The sequence below is a fragment of the Myotis brandtii genome, unplaced genomic scaffold (assembly GCF_000412655.1).
Source record: "Myotis brandtii unplaced genomic scaffold, ASM41265v1 scaffold548, whole genome shotgun sequence".
Taxonomy (NCBI): domain Eukaryota; kingdom Metazoa; phylum Chordata; class Mammalia; order Chiroptera; family Vespertilionidae; genus Myotis; species Myotis brandtii.
Window position 1 is genome coordinate 2646987 of NW_005370031.1, and position 8865 is coordinate 2655851.

Here is an 8865-nt window from a genome sequence, read left to right on the forward strand (position 1 = left end):
GCCCTGATCAGGGTACTTGCAGGAGACAACAAATCGGTGTGTTTCTCTTATATTGATATTTTTCTCTGTCTTTCCCTCTCTCTTCTGCTCTCTCTAAAATCAATGGGAAAATATCCTTGGGTGAGGATTTAAAAAAAAAGTAGAGAGAGCTCCCCTCTCTATCTGTCTTATTTGACAACCAGGGATAAGCATTGGAAACAATTTGGGAAATTTGGTATACTTTCAGACATTTCTCTATGCCTGTACATACATGTCTATCTAAATGTGCCTGCGTGCACACACACGTTCTCTCATCTATTTACATGAAAACACATGCATACATGTTTTTAAAACACAGATTGGATTATGGTCTGTTGTTCTATAACTTCTCCCCACCCCCCACCCCCACAGTATGTTTTCACTGCACTCTGAAGCTCCTAATAACAAGGAAATTCAGTTGCTTAATTTTGTTATTTTCATGTTCCTACCAAACAGTGGCTTCAGGATCTTGTTTCTCTGCAGATTACCTCTGTGGGCCTCTAGGTTGCTGCAGATGACATGCGGGGCATTCCTGGTGCTACCACAGTGTCATTATCACCTTCTGAACAGCAGTATTGGTGCCCTGCCTCTTTTGGCTCCTCTGCTGTAGTCCTCTTTAAAAAAAATATTGGTTTCAGAGAGGAAAGGAGAGGGAGAGAGATAGATAGAAACATCAATGATGAGAGAAAATCAATGATCGGCTGCCTCCTGCACACCCCACACAGGGGATCGAGCCCCCAACCCGGGCATGTGTCCTAATGGGGAATTGAATCGTGACCTCCTGATTCCTAGGTTGATGCTCAACCACTGAGCTATGCTGGCTGGGCTCTGCTATAGTCCTTTTGATCGTACCATCCATCTGTCACATCCAAAATCACAGCACTCTCTGAACGATAGTGTGTCTTTCCCAAACTAACCATAGCAATAGCTGCTGCTGCTCTGCTGTTTCTCAGTTTCCCAAAATGCCTTCTGCTTCTGATGGACAGCTGCCTTCAGAAGGGGTGTAGATGTCTACATGTTAAACTGTCTGGCCAAGGCACTGTCAGTGTGGGGCTTGGCCAGTCTTAATCCTCTTCAGTGATAGCCTACTATGCTTTGTTGTATTCCTTCTTAGGGTTAATCAAGAGCTCCTACTGTAGAAGGTTAAGAGCTACTCTGGCTCCTGGTGTAGTGTGGTGAAGTGGGATGTATATATGTGTATGGAGTCAGAAACACGCTTATTTGTATTTAGAGGTAGAATTTATACTTCTGATAAATTTCTAGAAAAATAAAATGATTAAATAACTTCAAAAACTAAAAACAACAAGATCTTTTTTTCAAATGACATATAATGTGTTCTCTCTTAATATCTAGTTCTTTGGCTCATCTTGATGTTCTCTTTAGAGATTTAATAATGTTTTCTCATTTAAAGTACATATTAAGCATCTATCAAAAGCTACTTAGTGAAATCCATTTATTTAGTCATCCATTTAACAAATATCTACTGATCACTAAGTAATATGCTAATGCTAGGATTACAAAAATTAAAAAAAAAAGTTTTTTGCCTTTGAATAGTTTCCATAAGAGAAAGTAAGTGTGGAGTAAATTGTTCTAGATACTGTGATTATAGTTTACATATTGTGGGGTTCCACCAAGATGAAGTGAACCCATTCTTCCAGGTTCTCCCCTTACAACAAAAAACACTGGATATAATGCAGCAAACAAGCATTGTAAGTCTGTAAAAGGTGGGAAGAAAGATTATCTAGAGACCTCATGACTTGAGGAATGACATGACCACAGTGCTCCAATCCCCTCCCCACCCCCGCCCCGCCAGATGATGTTGGCAGAGCCAATATTCTGTCCCCTGCCTGGCAGAAGCAGGCAGCAGTGATATGACCCGCTGCTGTGAGAGGGTCACCACACCTGAGTGGGGGCTGATCCTCCACCCTTTGCCCAGAGTGCTCAGTAGCATATTCCTCTGCAAGAATAGTGTCCCCCTCCACCCAGCCTCCAGGGGGGAAATGGACAACATCTGTAATACTGTCAACAATAAAAAATAACTTTAAAAAATATGCTCAGCGTCATCTGTCATCAGGGAAATACAAGCTAAAAATGGGTAAAGTTAAGAAGAGTGACAAATGATGGAGATGTATTGTTGGTAGGAATGGAAAATGGTACACATGTTATGGAAAACAGTTTGCAGTCTTTTTATTTTTTATTTTATTTTATTTTATTTTTACTTATACATACAGCTACTGTATGACCCAGAAATTCTACTCCTAGGTATTTATCCAAAATAAATTTTATATGTATATAAGCCTAAGTGACTGTTACCACCGAATGACCAGAACAACTGGAATGACTGGATGACCAGCCAGTAGCTATGCTCAGCTTTCTGCTCAGTCCTGCTGACACATTCCTGGTGAAATTCCTGGACCTAGCTGCTGGGGCCCTGACAGCCCCAAATCTGGTTCACCCACACCCCAAACCCAGACAGAAGGGAGGAGGGAGCCTGATTCCTCATGGAATTGGCTGTGCCTTAGCTTGCTACTGGGGCCCTGATAGCCCTGAATCTGGTTCACCTGCACCCTGGACCCAGACAGGAGGGAGGAGGGAGCCCGATTCCTCAGGGAATCGGCCATGCCTTAGCTTTCTGCTGGGGCCAACCTCCTGAGGTCCCTCCCCCAGCAGGCCACCCCGCCCCCCATGATTGGCCCCAATTACCGGCCAGGCCAAGGGACCCCACCCGTGCATGAATTTGTGCACCAGGCCTCTAGTATATATATCCACACACACACCCAAAAGAATAGTGTCAATGGGGTCTAGTGGCAACCTGAGCCTCCACCCACACCTGGCAGCAATGAGAATCTGTAAGGCATTATACATCAGGGATAGTCACTGCTAGGCTTCACTCTTCCATAGGATCAGTGGGGCTCAATAGGGAGCAAAGCTTCCAACCTCCATGAGGCAGAACAAGATGGTGGCAGGCAGGGCCAGTTGGTATCCAATTTCCCACCTCCCCTCCCTGTGTCAGCAAGGGTGAGCTTATTCCCCCACCAGAGGCATAAAGCCATATGAGTTCATGTTGCCCTTTCACCAGGAATGTGTCAGCAGGACTGAGAAGAAAGCTGAGTATACATAGCCAAAAGACCCTCCTGTGACATTTCACCAGGAGGTGTGCTTGCTTAAAAAGAAAAAAAAAAGATGAAATAGGATTCAAATTCTCATAATATCGAAAATGTGCAGGATACACAATAAAATAACACTAACTGGTCATATCATGAGTCAGGAAAATCAGAACAAGAATGAGAAAAGACAACAGATATCAACTCAGATGAACCAGATGATGGGATTATCTGACAAGGATTTTATATTTTATCTTTTAAAATTTTTATTGTTGAAAGTATTACAGATATCCCCAAGCATTTTAAAGCAACCATAATAAAAATACTTTGGCAAGCAACTATAAAATCTCTTGAAACAGATGAAAAAAAGGAAATAAATCAGTGAAGTAATATGTTACAAAAGAGAAACAAATAGAAATTATGGAACTGAAAAATACAATAACCAAAATAAAAATTAATTGGGTGGGTATGACTTCTTGGTTACTTTATTAAAATTTTAGTTGTGAAAGTCAAAGAACATCAAATTGCCAAGTCATCTGGGTATATCTTTTCTTATTTCTTCCCTTTTCATTGAATTAATTGGGGTGACACTGATTAAAAAAAATTATGCAGGTTTCAGGTACAAAACTATATACATCATCTGCACACTCTATTGTGTTTTCACCACCCCACATCAAGTCTTCATCACCTGTTAGCCCCTCTATACATTCCTCCACTTCCCTTCATCCAGCTCCCCCTAGCAATCACCACCCTTTTGTCCATGTCTGGGATTTTTTTCTCTTTTTTTCCCCTTTTTTACTCAGTCCCTCCACCCCCACCAGCCCCACCTCCAACAGCTGTCTGCCTGCTCTCTATGAGTCTGCTTAGATTTTGCTTGTTAGTTCATTTTGTTCATTAGATACCACATATGAGTGGAATAATTTCTCTTTCTCTGACTGGCTTGTTTCACTTAGAATAATGCTCTCCAGGTCCATCCATGCTGTCACAAAAAATAGTATGGCCAAGTAATATTCCACTGTGTAAATGTTCCACAGCTTTTTCAATCTGTTCATCTACTGATAGACACTTGGGATGCTTCCAAATCTTGGCTATTGTAAATAATGCTGCAATGAACATAGGGGTGCATATATTCTTTTGAATTAGTGTTTTGGATAAATTCCATTGCTGGGTCAGAAGGCAGTTCCATTTTTAATTCCTTGAGGTAACTCCATACTGCCTTCCACAGTGGCTTCTCCAGTCTGCACTCCCACCAACAGTGCATGGGGATTCCCCTTTCTCCACATCCTAACCAACATTTGTTGTTCATTGATTTATTGATGACAGCTATTCTAACAGGTGTGATGTGATAACTCATTGTGGTTTTAATTTGCATTTTTCTGATGATTTGTGACATTGAGCATCTTTTCATATATCTATTGGTCATTGGTATGTCCTGTTTGGAGATTTAATTGATATCTTTAGAGCATTTTACTCCAAAGCAGCATAATATACATTCTTTCAAGTATATATGGAATATTTCTAGGATAGACCTCATGTTAGGCCACAAAACAAGTCTCAATAAATTTAAGATTGGAATCATATTAAACACCTTCTCTTACCATAGTGGTATGAAACTAGAAAGCAATCATAAGAAAAACACTGAAAACCACATAAAGACATGGAGACTAAATAACATATTACTAATCAATGAATGGGTTAACAGTGAGATCAAGGAAGAAATTAAAAGATACCTTGAAACAAAGGAATATGAGAATACAACAACCAAAATTCTTTGGGACACAGCAAAAGCTAAGAGTGAAATTCATAGCATTACAGGCATATCTCAAGAAACAAGGAAAATCTCAAATAATCTAACGTTACACTTAGTGAAGTATAGTTCAATTGCCTAATAGTTTGATTTTCCTGTTTGTCCAAGAGGCACGTTGAATTCAACAATGTACCAAAATGTATTTCAATACCTACTTCAACAAATCTATTTCCTCCTCTGATGATTCCCCCTTTCTTAGTAAATAGGATCACCATCATTTCAGGGGCACCAGCTGGGAAATTGCCACTTACCTTTGTTTCCTTCATCTTCTTTACTTTGCATTAATTGGTTACCAAGACCTGTTCAATTTACCTTAAGTATGCCTTTTTAGTTTATTCTTTCTTGTTTATACCAATATCTGCTCTCCTGGTGAGTGCAATGTCTTTCATTAACATTTAAAATGTATTTCTTTATTTTTCCATTACAAGTTACATTCAATATTATTCTGTATTAGTTTCAGACATACAACAAAGAGGTTAGAAAATCATGTACTTTACGGAGTGGTCCCCCCACTGCTTCAAGTACACACCTGGCACCATACATAGTTATGATGGTATTATGAACTATGTTCCCTATGCTGTAATCTACATCTCCATGCCTATTCTGTTACTGCCAAGCTTAATTTCTTTACCCTTTTCACCCAAAACTCTCCCCTTTGACAGCTGTCAAACCCCTCCCCTCTGACAACTGTCAGTCAGCTCTCTGCATTTATGCAATGTCTTCTCACTTGGTTTCCCTGCCTCCAGGTTGTTTCTATTTTTTTTTATATATTTGTATTGATTTTAGAGAGAGAGGAAGGGAAAGGGAGAGAGAGAGAAACATCAATGATGAGAGAGAATCATGGATCGGCTGACTCCTGCACACCCCCTACTGGGGATCAAGCCCACAACCTGGGCATGTGGCCTGACCAGGAATCGAACCGTGACCTCCTGGTTCATAAGCTGATGCTCAACCACTGAGCCACGCTGGCCGGGCTTGTTTCTACTTTTGTTACTATTCCACAGTTCTTCAGAATTATATATCTACAACAGAGATTATTTCATTTCTCTACCTAAAAGTCTTTGATGGGCTTTATTACCCAGCAAAATGAAGTCTAAAGATACTGCTTGGCATACATGCCCCTTTAAAAAAAATAAAACAAACAGCTTCAACCTTTCATTCCATACTCATTTAGAGTGTTTTTCTCTGTAGGAAACTTGTGCTATGTTCTCACCATGCTTCCTGCTGTTTGTAGGTGAAAGTGTGAATTTTACTTACTCTTTCACTCTTTGGTCCTTCATCTAAAATTCCATATTTCATTGTCTCTTTGAATAGTCGTTTCTTAAAGATCTAGTATATGTTTGTCCCCTTTCTACCTTTCCCAATTGCTCCATAGACAGTTGTGAGAGGAAAATACCCCAAAACAAAGGGTCTTGAAACAACAACCATTTTATTTGTACCTGATTCTATAATGTGGGCTGGTCTCTGATGGGAGCTTCTTCTCCTGATTTTACCTATAATCACTTGAGGCCAGAAACCACTAGGATACACATTTGGCTGAGCCTGTCTCGTCATGAATTCTCAGGGCCTCCCTTTCTCCACGTGGTCTCTTCAGCTGTCTCCCTGGTGGCAGGCTAGCCAGTTTCATGTGGTGACTAAGAATGTGTAAACACTTGTTAGGCACCTGCTTACATCATGGTTATGAATATCCCATTAGCCAAATCCACAGCTAACATGGAAGAGACTTTACCAGTGCTTGAATACCATTAGGTGTGGTTCATTGGTGAGACCAACAAAATAACAGTCCAACAGATTCTGCCCTTTGGTACCTAATAATTCGTGGTCATACATATGCAAAGTACATTCACCCCATTCTTATCTACCCCTAAAGTCTTTTTAAAAAATAGATTTTTATTAATTTCAGAGAGGAAGGGTGAGGGAGAGAGAGATAGAAACATCAATGATAAAAGAGAATCATTGATTGGCTGCCTCCTGCACATCCCCTACTGGGGTCAAGCAACCTGGGCATGTGCCCTGACCTCTAGGTTTCTGGGCCGAGGCTCAACTGCTGAGCCACCCCCACCTTGGGCACCCCTAAAGTCTTATGCACTGAAGGCAGGGAAGAGAGGGAGAGGCTCCTCCCACCCCTTCTGTGCTGGCCACTCATGAGCCTGGCTCAGGGCTTCTGGCTAAGCGGTGCTCCCCCTGTGGGAGCGCACTGGCCACCATGGAGTAGCTCCTGCATTGAGCGTCTGCCCCCTGGTGGTCAGTGTGTGTCATAGTGACTGGTCGTTCCACAGTTCGGTCAATTTGTATATTCGCCTTTTGTTATATAGGGTGACTTCAGGGTCAGGCTAGAAGACCAGGATCTCATTTTCTAAATCAGTTATGAGCATGAAAGAGGTGTGTTTTTTTTAATGTAAATTCTTTATTGTTTAAAGTATTACATAAGTCTTCTTTTTCCCCCATTGACTTCTCCCCGGCTGCTCGTCCATTGGTTATACTCATATGCATGCATACAAGTCCTTTGGTTGATCTCTTACCCCTTCATCCCCTGCCTTCCCTCATAGATTAGATAGTCTGAAAAGTGGTTCTTCATGCTTAGTTCTCTGAGTGCAACTGCTCAGGAAGGACTTCTCTTAATCCAGAGCTCTGTGTGCCAAAGAGATATCTAACCCTCACATTCCCAACATACAATGGTCAGACAGGGATAAGATAATTAACTAAATAGTCCCATGTAAAAAGTGGGGAGGGACGTTGGGGATGGGATATACAGAGTAGTCACTGACTCATAGTAATTCTAAAGTCCAGCTGGGCACATGTCACCAGTTTCTTGATAAGGCTCAGTTCTTTTTATTGGGAGTGGTTGTCCGTGGCTTGTGAGTTCGTCTTCTTCTTTTCCATAGAAAGTTTCAGACCCAGAAGCCTCTGTTTAATTTGATCATCACCCGTCTGTTTTAGTAGAAGCTAGTATGATTCTTTAAACTTCTGTGAGCCTTTTATGTATTAAATTGTAATTCACTCCATTAAACAAAAGCCACACTCACAAATATCTTTGAGACAGATTTCTCTCTACTTTGGTGTTCAAGTCAGGGTGCTGAAAGACAATGCACCAAAGTTTCTTAGATACCCCTTTGCCTAGCTCGTCTTAGGGTATGCCTCATAGACCCTCCAAGCTAAGAGTCTTAGAGTTTCCTCATAGACCTTCCTAGCTACCTTCTCTGGATGGTAGAGTATGCATTTTATCCCAAATGTATTATCATCGATGTGATTTCTCCTAAGAACCAATGTGGGATAGTGCTTGTCACAGAAAAGACAAGGATTCGTGTTCTTAGACTACCTTGTGAAAGACACCGATTCTTATAATTTTCCATGAGAAAATAAAATAATTCTACTTCTTGTGACATCTCTTGTTTGAAACAAACACAAATCATGAGCTGCTCATCTTACATCATGATTACAAAAGACAGGTTGTTTTACACTTTCCCTGCAATATATCCTTTCTGTCACCAGGCAGAAGAGGAAAGCAATACTATTTTAGTCCTAAAAGACCCACAACAAGTGACTGCAATAGCTGTAGCATAAATAATTTAAGTCATTCGTTTTAATCTATGCATAGAATATAACTGTAATATTTATTATTGTTTTATGTGATTCTCTTTTAAAAATCAAGTCATTCTTGGATAAAAAGATGAATGTCAGCGTTCTTTTAGAAAGTATTAAAATTTACACCCCAAGGAAGTCTTCCTAATTTGTTCAAGGCAATCAAATTCCATATAAATGGTTTATATCCTACCCAGAAATTTTAATTATCATATGCATATGTGTTCCAAGGACCTAAAGTAGTTCCACAATCTTGGTTTCTTAATTGTTAAAGTACCTCTCTTAATTGAAACCAGAGTATACCCTTGAAAATATCAAGTGTAATTTATAGGTTGTAAAAAATCCAATTATACT